Genomic DNA, 16,725 nt, shown 5'->3' on the forward strand with positions numbered 1-16,725 from the left:
ATCGCTATCGAATGACGTTTGTCACCTCATTGTAGCTCGGATGCGATACCGCGTTTTTGGTATGATTAGAGGTTTTACAAATCCATGTCCCGTCGTAGATATATTGTCTGTATCTTTAGCATTGACCTGCATTTACATACCATGTTTTCTCGGAACGAACATTGTGTTTCCGCGTCTAAGATTTAGCGCTACTTTGTGCACTGACTTTCATAGTATCGCGGCCTCTGTTGATACCAAAGTCCTCTAGTGGCGTCCTCAAGCGTTTTGCGTGTTGTCCACCTTTTCCATCGATACACAGACTAGCATAACATCTGATTTATTTGCTCCTTGCGATATCGACATCATGTCTGTTGACTGCACCGTGCGCTCCGCTGATAGGTGCGAGACAGACCAGCTTTCTTTGCTTTCCTTTGCTCGCCGCTCTTCGAGGAATGGCGCTAAGCATGCACGCCACCATAGCACGCGCAGTTAACATGATCTCACTGCACGCAGCTCTGACTGTCTGGCCCACCATTTTAAGCAGCCGCCGTGCAGTTCAGAGATCGGCACCGACCGAATGCATCTATAGGCTTATAAGAATTAATTAGGAAGACTGGAGAAAGAAACATTACATCTAAGTTGCTCGAAGCTACTAAGTATTACTATTATTCCCTGTTTTCTAAAAGAGTATCAGCATTCAAGACCCTTTTTTACAGTCAAGAACGTTACTTTCATTTGTACATAACTCAGCACAGAGAACAAAATTACAACATCCAAAGTTATATATAACTCAATTATTAAGTGTACATAGTGTAAATAAACTTATTAATGTGTTACCTTTTGTAGATCTCTGATTATATTTAACTGCCATTTCCGCAACCGATGCAACGCTCCTATTGCGCGCCCGCGACATCGTTGAAAGAAAGATGTTCCTTCTGGTCTCAGGAATTATGCTCAGTCACCTAACGAGGTGGCGCGTTGTTGAGGCATTGAACTCACATTCGGAAGGACGGCGGTTCAAGTCCCCGACCGCTCATACTGGTTTAGGGTTTTCGTGTTCGCTCTAAATCAGTTAACGTTAATACCGGGATGGTTTCTTCGAAAAAGACACATCCGTTTTCTCTTCCCATCCTTTTCCATCGCAGACCTGAGGTCTGTCTCTAATGACAGGATATTAAATGGTAATCTTCCTCGTTTTTACACTCTGTGGTAAAATTTCATAAAGGCATGTTTTTAGTTATCTACATTTACATCCATACTCCGCGAGCCACCTGACGATGTGTGGCGGATGGTACTTTGAGTACTTCTATCGGTTCTCCCTTCTTTTCCAGTCTCGTATTGTTCGTGGAAAGAAACATTGCCGGTATGCCTCTGTGTGGGCTCTAATCTCTCTGATTTTATCCTCATGGTTTCTTCGCGACATATATGTAGGAGGGAGCAATATACTGCTTGACTCCTCTATGATGGTATGTTCTCGAAACTTCAACAAAAGCCCGTACCGAGCTACCGAGCGTCTCTCTTGTAGAGTCTTCCACTGGAGTTTATCATCTCCGTATCGCTTTCGCGATTACTAAATGATCCTGTAACGAAGCGCGCTGCTCTCCGTTAGATCTTCCCTATCTCTTCTATCAACCCTATCTGGCAAGGATCCCACACTGGTGAGCAATATTCAAGCAGTGGGCGAACAAGTGTACTGTAACCTACTTCCTTTGTTTTCGGACTGCATTTCCTTAGGATTCTTCCAATGAATCCCAGTCTGGCATCTGCTTTACCGACGATCAACTTTATATGATCATTCCATTTGAAATGACTCCTAATGCCTACTCCCAGATAGTTTATGGAATTAACTGCTTCCAGTTGTTGACCTGCTATATTGTAGCTAAATGTAAAGGATCTTTCTTTCTATGTATTCGCAGCACATTACACTTGTCTACATTAAGATTAAATTGCCAATCCCTGCACCATGCGTCAATTCGTTGCAGATCCTCCTGCATTTCAGTACAATTTTCCATTGTTACAACCTCTCGATATACTACAGCATCATCCGCAAAAAGACTCAGTGAACTTCCGATGTTATCCACAAGGTCATTTATGTACATTGTGAATAGCAATGGTCCTACGACACTCCTCTGCGGCACACCTGAAATCACTCTTACTTCCGAAGACTTCTCTCCATTGAGAATGACGTGCTGCGTTCTGTTATCTAGGAACCCTTCAATCCAGTCACACAATTAGTCTGATAGTCCATATGCTCTTACTTTGTTCATTAAACGACTGTGGGGAACTGTATCTAACGCCTTGCGGAAGTCAAGAAACACGGCATCGACCTGGGAACCCGTGTCTATGGCCCTCTGAGTCTTGTGGACGAATAGCGCGAGCTGGGTTTCACACGATCGTCATTTTCGAAACCCATGCTGATTCCTACAGAGTAGATTTCTGGTCTCAGAAAAGTCATTATACTCGAACATAGTACGTGTTCCAAAATTCTACAACTGATCGACGTTAGAGATATGGGTCTATAGTTCTGCACACATCTTCCACGTCCCTTCTTGAAAACTGGAATGACCTGTGCCCTTTTCCAATCTTTTGAAACGCTACGCTCTTCTAGAGACCTACGGTACACCGCTACAAGAAGGGGGGCAAGTTCCTTCGCGTACTCTGTGTAAAATCGAACTGGTATCCAATCAGGTCCAGCGGTCTTTCCTCTTTTGAGCGATTTTAATTGTTTTTCTATCCCTCTGTCATCTATTTCGATATGTACCATTTTGTCATCTGTGTGACAATCTAGAGAAGGAACTACAGTGCAGTCTTCCTCTGTGAAACAGCTTTGGAGAAAGACATTTAGTATTTCGGCCTATAGTCTGTCATCCTCTGTTTCAGTACCATTTTGGTCACAGAGTGTCTGGACATTTTGTTTTGATCCACCTACCGCTTTGACATAAGACCAAAATTTCTTAGGATTTTCTGCCAAGTCAGTACATAGAACATTACTTTCGAATTCATTGAACGCCTCTCGCATAGCCCTCCTCACATTACATTTCGCTTCTCGTAATTTTTGTTTGTCTGCAAGACATTGTCTATGTTTATGTTTGCTGTGAAGTTCCCCTTGCTTCCGCAGCAGTTTTCTAACTCGGTTGTTGTACCACGGTGGCTCTTTTCCATCTCTCACAATCTTGCTTGGCACATACTCATCTAATGCATATTATACGAGGGTTTTGAACTTTGTCGACTGATCCTCAACACTATCTGTACTTGAGACAAAACTTTTGTCTTGAGCCGTCAAGTACTCTGAAATCTGCTTTTTGTCACTTTTGCTAAACAGAAAAATCTTCCTACCTTTTTTAATATTTCTATTTACGGCTGAAATCATCGATGAAGTAACCGCTTTATCTTATTACGAGATACATGCTGTAGATAATTATAATTAAGTGCACCTCTGAACAGCGGATCAACCAATTAATGGTTTATGTACTTCTTCTAATAGTTTAGTTTCACACCATTTCATTACAGAGAAACTAATGATTCGGTTACGTAACGAAGTGAGAATAAACTGGCTTTGTATTCTTTAAGTCATTCTTCTAAGGCAAGCAGTGACACCAAGCAGATTTGCGTTAGTACACTCGAGTCAAGACTACATGTAGAACTTCGAAAAATCCTTCTATACTTGTTTCGAATGCTTTCACCTGCGAATGTCAATTTCTTCAGTGACACCAACTAACCACTAGAACATTCTATTTTCAATCGAGTTATTGCAGTTTATTCTCCATAAGAATTCTGTAGTAAGTGTGGTATCCTGCCCACTTCCCTAATATAGGGTGCCTAGGAAGCTGTTTTCTCGGATCGCTGGGCGTTGCTGCCTCTGGATCACGGGCTCCCGGGTTCGATTCCCGGCGGGGTTGAGGATTTTCTCTGACTGGGGACTAGCTTTTTGTGTTGTCCTCATCATCGTCATCATCATCATTCGTGACAGTGGCTAGATTGGATTGTGAAAAAATTGGACTGTGTAAAAATTGGGACTTTGTGCGGACGCTGATGACCGCCCAGTTGAGCGCCCTACAAACCAAACATCATAATCGTCATCGGATCGCTAGACAACAATTCAATGGAGTTTATTACAGTAAGTTAAATTGACAATACTTAACTTTGCGTATTCACAAAGGTGTGGCGCAAGCAAATGGCGACATGCAAATAATCAATGCCCTTCAGTATATACAATTTCATTGCAAGCAAAACAATACAGTTCGTAAGTCACTGATGTACCGTTTGTATGAAGGCTCGTCGTCCCCTCCGCCAGCGGCTCGGCGGTGCTGCCCTTATATTCCCTTCGGGTAGAGGCCGCTCCAATCGTGGTGTCGTCCTAGTCAGCGTACTATAGGCTGACGTCGTCTCACGGCCTTCTCTGCTCTTTCGTTCTTCATCGCCGTGCCGGCGCTTGTCTTTACGCCGGAACAGGAAGTAATTTATCAGCAAAGTTCAATATGCCACTTCTGAAGTGAGTTAACCATCATAACCGATTGCAGCTTCTAACAACCCTACCACAACAAAGGTCAAAAATTAATTATGATTGTAGTGTTGCTCACGCTGCTAAATATTGCATTTTCGGGCAACAACGAAGTTATATTATGTGGCAGGTGTCATTAGAGCACAGTTAATAAAGCCATTTCTTGAAATAATGGATAAACTAGGCACTCATCTTTTCGTGTTTCCCACGCTGGTCTCGTTGTGAACTCATGGCTCAATCGTCGAAAATCTAGGTAGTGATGATTCCAAGCTCGGATGCAAAGAGGCCTAGGTGTTATTCTGCGATATTCAAAAGTTTTATAGATGTGTTTCATAAACCATTCTTGGAGATTAAACTTTTGCAAGTAAGGACAATGGTGATGTAAAAAAAGTAATCAGCACTCCGAATTTAAGTTACACTTCTTTTTTATTACTTTTGTTGCAATATTACGCAACCCATTCCAAAACATCACTTCACAATGTAAAACACACTTGAAAATATCTTCCTCACTGTTAAAGTTCACATTTCATAAACTGACTACAATTTGCGTCTTTTTAACATGACGACCAAAGCTTGACTGACGAATAACCGCTTACGCGCACAAAAATCGGAGTTACAAGTACCTCAAAGATGATATTGACAAAAAAAAGAATACACAATGGAATAATATCATTGCAATATATACATGTCCATGTATCGAAGTACCTCTACATTAATGAAATCAAATCTGAATGTTGTCACAGAAATATGTTAACTATTTTACAGAAACACAGTAGAATATTGCTGGTATCGAGAGGTTGAGGTGAGGTGCCGTAATGGTTACGTAATTCAAGTACCATTACAAGCTTCACATACATTTATAATCATACTTCCTCAGAGATGTATTAAATTCCACTGCTTTGCGCGTAAATTACAGTTGGTATAATGATTTTTTTTAAAAAATACGTTAAAAATCAATTCTATTTGTTTACCTGCTTCATTTCATTGAGCCTCACTGACCAGTCTTCGCCAACAGCCTAGTTCCGTTTTATTTCGAAGTCACGCCAGTGACGAGCTACATTTCTACATTCAGCTAGGCAGTGCGATTCGTGTGATATAATACATACTACTGCTCAAATAAGAAGGGTTAGCAGAGAATGACCTACTACGCTACTGGCCATAAAAATTGCTACACCAAGAAGAAATGCAGATGATAAACGGGTATTCATTGGACAAATATATTATACTAGAACTGGCATGTGATTACATTTTCACGCAATTTGGGTGCATACATCCTGAAAAAACAGTACCCAGAACAACCACCTCTGGCCGTAGTAACGGCCTTGACACGCCTGGGCATTGAGTCAAACAGAGCTTGGATGGCATGTACAGGTACAACTGCCCATGCAGCTTCAACACGATACTACAGTTCATCAAGAGTAGTGACTGGCGTATTGTGACGAGCCAGTTGCTCGGCCACCATTGACCAGACGTTTTCAATTGGTGAGAGATCTGGAGAATGTGCTGGCCAGGGCAGCAGCCGAACATTTTCTGTATCCAGAAAGGCCCATACAGGACCTGCAACATGCGGTCATGCATTATCCTGCTGAAATGTAGGGAGTCGCAGAAATCTAATGAAGGGTAGAGCCACGCGTCGTAACACATCTGAAATGTAACGTCCACTGTTCAAAGTGCCGTCAATGCGAGCAAGAAGTGACCGAGACGTGTAACCAATGGCACCCCATACCATCACGCCGGGTGATACACGCTTCCAATGTGCGTTCACGGCGATGTCGCCAAACGCGGATGCGACCATCATGATGCTGTAAACATAACCTGGATTCATCCGAAAAAATGACGTTTTGCCATTCGTGCACCCAGGTTCGTCGTTGAGTACACCATCGCAGGCGCTCCTGTCTGTGATGCAGCGACAATGGGTAACCGCAGCCATGGTCTCCGAGCTGATAGTCCATGCTGCTGTAAACGTCGTCTAAATGTTCGTGCAGATGGTTGTTGTCTTGCAAACGTCCCCATCTGCTGACTCAGGCATCGAGAGGTGGTTGCACGATCCGTTACAACCATGCGGATAAGATGCCTGTCTTCTCGACTGCTAGTGATACGAGACCGTTGGGATCCAGCACGGCGTTCCGTATTACCCTCCTGAACCCACCGATTCCATATTCTGCTAACAGTCATTGGATCTCGACAAATGCGAGCAGCAATGCCGCGATACGATAAACCGCAATCGCGATAGGCTACAATCCGACCTTTATCAAAGTCGGAAACGTGATGGTACGCATTTCTCCTCCTTACACGAGGCATCACAACGATGTTTCACCAGGCAACGCCGGTCAACTGCTGTTTGTGTATGAGAAATCGGTTGGAAGCTTTCCTCATGTCAGCACGTTGTAGGTGTCGCTACCGGCGCCAACCTTGTGTGAATGCTCTAAAAAGCTAATCATTTGCATATCACAGCACCTTCTTCTTGTCGGTTAAATTTCGCGTCTGTAGCACATCTTCGTGGTGTAGCAATTTTAATGGTCAGTAATGTAAGTAACATATTTTTATCGTTTATCATCAATTTTTCATTTCACACAGTCCATTGACAAAAAATTGCTTCCACTGAAACAGTTTCTTGCGAATAAGCAAAACACTGGATAATTTGTCGAATTTTTGTTCCGCGCAAGCGTTCACAGTAAACCGAAGCAATAAGCTCCGTGTTAGTAGCCAGTGACGCTAATCACGACTCCATAGTAGCGGCCAGTAACGGAAACACAGGTAATCAAGCATATAACACACATTGAACCATAAATCTGTCTTGAATATCCACATCCATTTCACATTTATTATTCTGCGAAGCGAGTGCTGTTGTTTCCAGAATGAGTGAAACTAGTGGCTCGGGATCGAGAACCAACCACGGAATGTCTGAGCCCCTTCTAGTAGGCTATCTGGAGTACACTTCTGTCAGCTGGGTTGCCGCGGAGAGAGACCACTCTGAAACATTCAGGGCGATAATTTATGAATCGCGTTCGCAAAGGCGGAGAACTTCTTCAGAGAACTACTTCAACGGTGAGGAAAGTAGTCGATTGTAAGGGTAGCAGTCAGTTCCTACAGAGACAATTTCGAAGGAAATTAGCAGCGTTCTTCGGTAGAAATTCTTTTGGTTGACGTCTTTCAAAAAATCTACTCGAACATATAGAAATAACAACAAAAGCATGAACCGAATTTAAATAAACAGCAGTTTACTACTAGGTTCTATTTGGTGAGTTATAGTTGTACACCATGATTTCTTCGAGAAATCAGCGTTATTCGAGGGTTGGAACTTTAATAGTGGCAACTATTCATTTACAGCTCGTACAAAATAGATAAATGTTTCAACGTTTTACTGACCTTCAACGTAGTCACCAGCATTCTGTATAGCCCGTTGACAGCGATGTGGAAGTCGTAGGATACTCTCAGCAGTGCCAGTTGTGTTGACAGTTCAAGCGGCGCGGTCTATTGCACGACGAATATGTAGCAGTTCTGAAGTGAATGCCGTGAAGTGTTTCCTTCAATTCAGAAATCGAGTTGAACTCACGAGGGCTTAAGTCAGTAACAGCCTGCAATGTACGTGCTTGAGCATTGTTCTGAAAAATGATGGTCAGCTCTGCATAAAGTGTCATCACTTCTGTCTCTAACCTGGTCGCAGGTTACGTTCAAAAAATGAACAGCATAGGAACAGAAGTAATGACACTTTCTGCAGGACATGACCATCATTTTGCAGGACAATGCTCAAACAAGTACATTGCAAGCTATTACTGTTTTTTTTGACTGATGGGGCTTCTAAGTGCTATACCACCTACTGCACTCCCCTGACTTGAGCCGTCGTGAGTTCAACTCGATTTCTAAACTGAAGGAACACTTCACGGCATTCGCTTCAGAAATGCTACAAATTCTTCGGGCAATAGACCGCACCGCTCGAACTGTCAACACAACTGGCACTGCTAAGAGTATCCTACGACTTCCACATCGCTGTCAACGGGTTATACAGAATGCTGGTGACTGCTTTGAAGGTCAGTAAAACTTTGAAACGCTTATCTGTTTTGTATGAGCTGTAAATAAACAGTTGCCACTATTAAAGTTCCTACCCTCATATTAGACCAATCTTCACTCTAGGACGCATATTGTAGATAGAATTACAAGTCGAATAAACCAAACATTTTACTCGCTAATCTAAAGTTTAGCGCACGCGCGCTAACACTGAGCTGTGATTCTATTAGCGAAGTTTCATCAACTTCTGGTCAGTTTGACCTGTAGCGACAATGGCATCGATGGTATGGTAAACTCTTATCGTTTGGAATGAGATTTTCACTCTGCGGCGGAGTGTGCGCTGGTATGAAACTTCCTGGCAGATTAAAACTGTGTGCCCGACCGAGATTCGAACTTGGGACTTTTGCCTTCGCGGGCAAGTGCTCTACCATCTGAGCTACCGAGGCACGACTCACGCCCGGTCCTCACAGTTTTACTTCTGCCAGTATTTTGTCTCCTACCTTCCAAACTTTACAGAAGCTCTCTTGCGAACCTTGCAGAACTAGCACTCCTGAAAGAAAGGATACTGCGGAGACATGGCTTAGCCACAGCCTGGGGGATGTTTCCAGAATGAGATTTTCACTCTGCAGCGGAGTGTGCGCTGATGCTTCGGTAGCTCAGATGGTAGAGAACTAGCCCGCGTAAGGCAAAAGTCCCGAGTTCGAGTCTCGGTCGGGCACACAGTTTTAATCTGCCAGGAAGTTTCTTATCGTCTGCATCTACATCTACGCAGGTACTTTACAAGCCACTAAGAGTCCATAATCGAGGGTACCTTCTGTCACTGCTGGCCATTCTCTTTCTTCTTTCACTCGCTGAGCGAGAGAGGGAATAACGGTTATCTGTTATATAAAATGCCCGATGGATAAAAGGGCCAACTACCTTTCCCAGATGTATTAGTTAAGAGCAGAACAGACAGGTACCTGAGTCACAGTGTATATAGGAAACCTAAATATACCGACTTCTATCTTCACGTCTCGAGCCACTACCATCCGTGTTCGATGCTAAAGACTCTGGTCGATAGACCTTGAACACTTTCAGACAAGGAGAGTCTCGCCGAAGAATTACAAACAACTACGAATAGTGTTCCGAAGGAATGGGTGCTCAGTTCATCAAACTGAACGGGCGTTGCAGTCAAAAATAAGAACGCCCGAAAAAGAGATTGAGACTGAGAGGAAGAGAAGCTAAAATATTTTATTCTGGCCCAGTATCCGAAAAGATCGGGAGACTCCTAGGAAAATATCGCATCCAGTACATTTCACTCCCATCAACTAACGAGGTGAGGTCCCCAATGGTGGCACAGGCTTTTGGAAAACTTCTGTACGGTGATATACATTCAAGTCCTTGTTATCACACCTTGCTGTCGTTTCCGAGTAATCAGCTGAAAACAGTTTCGAAATTTCGCGAGATGCTCTATAGCTTTTAAAAGGAATGGGTAGGTGGCTCGTTGCGCAGTGTAGTGGTTAAGGTACTGGCCTAACATGCAAATGGTTGTGGATTCGAAACTTGTCAGCTGATTTGAAATTTTTAATTTAATATCTTTACTGAAATGACTTTAGTCATTACTTTTACCCAGTTAATCGGGTTAAATGGTTTTTATTTCTAATACTTTGTCATATCATTTTAATCAACATTCTAACTTTTTCAACTACTCCCAGTTTTTCTTCCTGCATTCATTTTCTACTTGGAATCTTCGCTCATGTGATTTTAATTATCTACGTATTAACTTCGATTTACTTCCTTTCGTTTTATTATTCTGTATTTTTCCCATGTTATTGCACTCATTATTTCCGTTTCTCATTTTGCTTGGATTTCATTTTATTTATATTCCCTTCTTTCATTCAAATCTTCATCCGCATTACTTTGTCCGCAGTGCATAAAGATTCAGGTTTTAAATGTTTGTATGACGATTACTACCCAAAAAATTTACATCTTGCAACAAAAAATGAATTTTGACACCATTGCGGAACCAGTACAAATAGATTACCTCGTTATGTTTTTAACCAATGCATCAGCAGGCTCAAAATTTTAGATAATATTATATATATAATAAGAATGAAATTCACATGAACAAAGATTCCAAGTGGACAATGATTGATAGGAAGAAAAAAAATGAGAAAAACTGAAAAAGTTAACAGTGATTAAAATGATATGACAAAGGAATAGAGATAAAAATTACATTTAACCCAAAACATTGAATAAAAATAATGACCAAAGTCATCTCGACAAAAACATATGAAGAAAAATTTCAAAGCATCAACAAGATTCTAGTCCACAACCTTTAGTATATGACGTCTGTACCTTCACCGTTACGCTGTACATCTACTGAGTTGAACATTCCTTTTATAAAGCTGTAGAGTATCACTCGAATATTCTATTTTTTTTTTCGATTACTTGCAAACGAGGGCACATCAGGATGAGTGCCTGCGGGTTCTGATACCTGGGACTTTAATCTACATCGCCGTATAGATGGTTTCGAAACGTCTACCCCACCGCCGGAGACCTCTCCTTCTAAGATAAAAATTCTTTGTAATGATAAAGACAACCTAGATCTCCGAAAGCAGGCTGAGTATCGCATTCTATGTGAATGTCATGTATTATGCGGACCAGACTATTTGAACGGCCGAAGAGAGATGCAGTGCACATCAGCGACAAACGCTATTAAGACAACCAAGTAAATCAGCTGTTGCCGATCACTCTCTCGTGTATAATTTGGAGATGAAATATGATGAAACCAGTATCGTAGTTCAAATGTAAAGTTTCTGGTACAGCATCATTAGGGATTCCATCGAAATAATGCCGTCAGGAAACATTATAAACAGGGGCGGAGGTCTCAATTTCGTCAAGGCTTGACATTCAGCACTCAATTTATTAATATCTCACTGGCTATCACATCTACCAGAGACGAGAAACGCTGAGAGAATTAGCGATTCGCGTAATATCACTACGGACTCAGAAAAACAAAAGAGCATCGATGTGCACAGTGGGCCTCGGGAATCGAACTCAGCTGTAAGTAGCTATAATCCTAGGTAAATATATAATTTAAAATAAACAGTTAACGTCAATTTATCTGTTGTATATTAAAATAAATTATTTATATTAAACAGACATTAAAAACAAAATATCTTATAAAAATCAAATCAAATTAATCAAAACCAAATAAAAATTACATTTACAAATTCAAAAAAAATCTTTAAATTTACATATTAAATAAAAAAATGAAGTGCCTAATTGAAGGGTAAATTATCTTCATTACACACATTACGTAAGATAGAATTAAACTACCTCACTTAGTATCAAAAACTAATGTGCATCATACATCTTAATATAATTTAAAAAGGTAAGCAAATCAAGGTAATCGGTTCATACCCTATTTATCGAAATATCAGTCCTTTCCTCTCTAACGGCCAACAACTCTACAAAACTTCTCTTATTATCAACATTAAGGATAGGAGCGATCCTGTCCGTCTCATCAAATTCCTGGTTTGGAGTCTGAATAGGACTAGAGATCAACTTACTCTTATTTATGCCTCTATTAACAACAGTCTGCTTGGAGTCCAGATAGTGCATGTAACAATGAAATTCACAGCACCTGAAGAAGACGGTTGGGTCTCTCGTCGAAATATCGAGCATAAAATGGAAAAAAATCTCGCTAGAACACCCTAAACTGACACGTTATCTCGAGACAACACAAAAAGCGCAGTAAGAAAGGATATCAACTTGACATACGCTAAGGACTCTACTTTTCAATCTGAACACAAGGAAACTTCGAATTTTACGTGGAACAAACAACCTTTTTAAAAGGCAGTAAAAATTGAGAATAACGTCTATCTGAAGTGCTATGAGCTAGAAACACAGACATATATTTTCTTGTGTTTCCTTTCTTTGTGTTGCGTCGACCAGTATTGTAATATACAACCTCCTTTCGTATCTAACTGTGTTGCATTTCTGTAGTGTAGTTCGAGAACGAGCCATAATTTGTCTAAAATGTTGTCAGAAACTTCTTCAAAACCACGCCTTGACTGGCTGGCGTACCAGATTAAAGGTTGTTGATCCTGCCCGTCAATCCACTGTAGCCTCGTTCAGATTCACGACCTCTGGTAGTTAAGAGAGAAGACAAAGTTTGGTACAAGCCCTTATCAGAATAAGGAAAGGGCTGGTGCAGCATATTAGTACTAATCCATGATTGGCTTTTTGTTAACTGATGGAACGAAACTGGTGGAAAGTTTAGTAGAAGATAACAACAATGAGAAGCATCCAGTATCTCGATAGCAGAAACGTATCCATACATGACATGATTGCCAAAAGCTAGGAGAAAACTGAGGCTTCAGCCCAGGTAGTGACGGTCGGAAAAAATGCCGTTAGTGTAATAATGCCGATTTTTTTCTAAATTGTTACCCCAAACATCCCATTCTAGTCTCACGTTTCGAAGTAGTCATTACTTTCTATGAGCCAACATTCATAAGATTGTTTCCTACGCTGTTAAGTTTATGAGAAATAACAAAATCGTTATAGTAACTTATCATTGTGGGATGTTGGTATCGTTCCACAAACACACAAATCATATCGCGTAAGCCCTGTCCCAGCAGGCATACCACAGAAGATCTTACCAAACATTTAAAATTAACACCATCTACATATACAGCTACATGGATACTCTGCAAATCACATTTAAGTGCCTGCCAGAGGGTTCATCGAACCACCTTCACAATTCTCTATTATTCCAATCTCGTATAGCGTATCTGAACCATTTTGAACCTTCCAGTTTAAGTTGTTCGTAATTGTGATTCCTAGGTATTTAGTTGAATATACGGTGTTTAGATTCAACTGAATTATCGTGCAACCGATATTTAACGGATTCCTTTTAGCACTCATGTGGTTGACCCCACACTTTTCGTTATTTGGGGTCAACTGCCAATTTTCGCGCCATACAGATATCTTTTCTAAATCGTTTTGCATTTTGCTTTGATCTTCTGATGACTTTATTAGTCGATAAACGATATCGTCATCTGCAAACAGTCTATGACGGCTGCTCAGATTGTCTCCCAAATCGTTTTTATAGATGAGGAACAGCAAAGGGCCCATAACAATATCTTGGGAAACGCCAGAAATCACTTCTGTTTTACTCCGTGACTTTCTGTAAATTACTATGAACTGTGACCTCTCTGACAGGAAATCACGAATCCAGTCACGTAACTGAGACGATATTCCATAAGCACGCAATTTCACTACAAGCCGCTTATGTGGTACAGTGTCAAACGCCTTCCAAAAATCCAGTACTACGGAATCACTCGGAAATCCCTTATCAATAGCACCCAACACTTCATGCGGGTAAAGAGCTAGGTGTGTTTCACAAGAACGATATTTTCTAATGTGTGTCGATAGACCGTTCTTTTTGAAGTAATTCGTAATGTTCGAACACAATATAGTTCCAAAATCCTGCTGCATATCGGCGTTAATGATATGGGCCTGTAATTTAGTGGATTACTCCTACTACCTTTCTTGAATATTGGTGTGACCTGTGCAACTTTCCAATCTTTGGGTACGGATCTTTCGTCAAGGAACCTAATTGGTATACAGTCTGGACCAGAAGACTTACTTTTATTAAGTGGTTTAAGTTGCTTCACTTCTCCAAGAATATTTACTTCTGCGTTACTCATGTTGACAGCTGTTCTTGATTCGAATTCTGGAATATTTACTTCGTCTTCCTTTGTGAAGGCATTTCGGAAGGCTGTGTTTATTACCTCTGCTTTGGCAGCACTGTCTTCGATCGTATCTCCATAGCTATCGCGCAAAGAAGGCATTGCTTGTGTCTTCCCGCTAGCATACTTCACATACGACCAGAATCTCTTCGGATTTTCTGCCATGTTTCAAGACAAACTTCCGTTGTGGAAACTATTGTAAGCATCTCGCAATGAAGTCCGCGCTAAATTTCGAGCTTCTGTAAAAGACCGCCAATCTTGGGGATCTTGCGTCTGTTTAAATTTGGCATGTTTGTTTTCGTTGTTTCTGCAACAGTTTTTTGACCAGTTTTGTATACCAAGAAGAATCAGCTCCGTCATATGTTAATTTGTTTGGTATAAATCTCTCATTTGCTGCAAATAGTATTTCTTTGAATTCAAGCCACATCTGGTCTACACTAACATTGTTAATTTGGAAAGAGTGGAGATTGTCTCCCAGAAAGGCATAAGGGGAATTTTTATCTGCTTTTTTGCATGTTCGTTATTAACTCAGGATTTTTTGTTGCTAAGAGGTCAACTGTGTTTTCACAACCGTTTACTATTCGCGTGGGCTCATGAACTAACTGCTAGAAATAATTTTCAGAGAATGCGTTAGGCACAATTTCGGATGATGTTTTATGTGTATCTCCTGAATTAAACATGTATTTTCGACAGCATATCGAGGGTAAATTAAAGTCACCACTAACTATAATCCTATGAGTCGGGTATTTGTTTGAAACTCAAGTTTTCTTTGAACCTTTCAGCAATAGTATCATCTGAATTGGGAGGTCGGTAAAGGCATACAATTATTATTTTATTCCGGTTGCCAACAACGACCTCTGCCCTTACTAACTCACAGGAAGTATCTACTTCAATTTCACAAGATAAACTACTGCTTGAACAGAAAGGAAACGATCTGCGAATGAGCAGCGACAGTAACACAGCACGTCCCTATGAGTATGGAGACGTAAGGGTTTAGTCCAACGCCGTTTTGCGAAAAATCCGTGTGAAGAAAAAAAGGTGGGAGTGAAATATAAGAAAGTGAGTGGAATACAGTGCACATAATTGCCATATAAAGAGAAATCCGCTAGAGATGCACACCTGGACGGAAAATGTAACTACATTGACATACACAACCAACTCTCACGAAAAATTATTTAAAAATTAAGCAGATTTCTTCATGACTGCTTTGCAGATACTGTCAAAAACGATAAAAGGGCACAAAAAGCCGACCTGTAAAAATCAATCTTCACAAGCAATGTGATTTCAGGTGATCAATCGAAAGAAATTAAAGAAAATACACATGTTATAGTTTTCAGGCCTAAGACAGATAAACAACCATGAACTTTGTATGACTCTTTTTTTTCTTTTTGAGTCACCAGTCGTGTGACTGGTTTGATACGACCTACCACGAATTCCTCTCCTGTGCCAACGTTTTCCTCTCGGGGTAGCAGTTGGAGCCTCCGTTCTCAATTACTTATTGGATGTATTCCAATTTCTGTCCTCCTCTACAGTTTTTACCCTTTACAGCTCCCTCTAGTACCACGAAGTTATTACATGACGTCTTAACAGATGCTCTATTACCCTGTCGCTTCTTATTGCCAGTGTTGTCCATATATTCCTCTCGTCGCCGATTCTGCAGAGAACTTCATTCCTTACCTTATCAGTCCACCTAATTCTCAACTTTCTTCTGTAGCACCACATCTCAAATGCTTCGATTCTCTTCTGTTCCCAAAGTCCACGTTTCACTAGCACAAAATGCTGTGCTCCAAACGTATATTTTCGGAAATTTCTTCCTCAAATTAAGGCGTGTGTTTGACATTAGTAGAATTCCCTTAGCCAGGAACGCCATTTTTATCAGTGCTAGTCTGCTTTTTAAGTCCCCCTTGCTCCGTCGATCAAGGATTATTTTGCTGCCTGGGTAGGAGAATTCCTTAACTTCGTCTACTTCGCGATCCCCAATTTTGATGATTACTTTCTAGTTGTTCTCATTTCTGTTACTTCTCACTACTTTCATCTTTCTTCGATTTATTCTCAATCCGTATTTATACTCATTAGACTGTTCATTCCATACAGCGCATCCTGTAACTCTTCTTCGCTTTTGCTGAGGATAGTAATGTCATTAGCGAATTTATCCTTTCACCTTGAGTTTTAATTCGACTCTTGAACCTTCCTTTTATTTCCATTATTACTTCTTCGATGTGCGGATAGAGCAGTTGAGGCGAAAGTCTACATCTCTGTATTAATCGCTTTTTAATCCGAACACTTCGCTCTTCGTCTTCCGTCTGATTGCTCCCTCTTGGTTCTTGTACATATTGCACAATGCCTGTCTGTCCCTACAACTTACCCCTATTCCCTCAGAATTTCGAACATTTTAACATCTTGCACTATTTGACATTGTCGAATGCTTCCTTCAGGTCGACAAATCCTATGAACGTGTCTTGATTTTTCTTCAGTCTTAGCCAAACTAATTGTCACCAT

The sequence above is a fragment of the Schistocerca piceifrons genome, chromosome 6, assembly GCF_021461385.2.
Source record: "Schistocerca piceifrons isolate TAMUIC-IGC-003096 chromosome 6, iqSchPice1.1, whole genome shotgun sequence".
Taxonomy (NCBI): Eukaryota; Metazoa; Arthropoda; class Insecta; order Orthoptera; family Acrididae; genus Schistocerca; species Schistocerca piceifrons.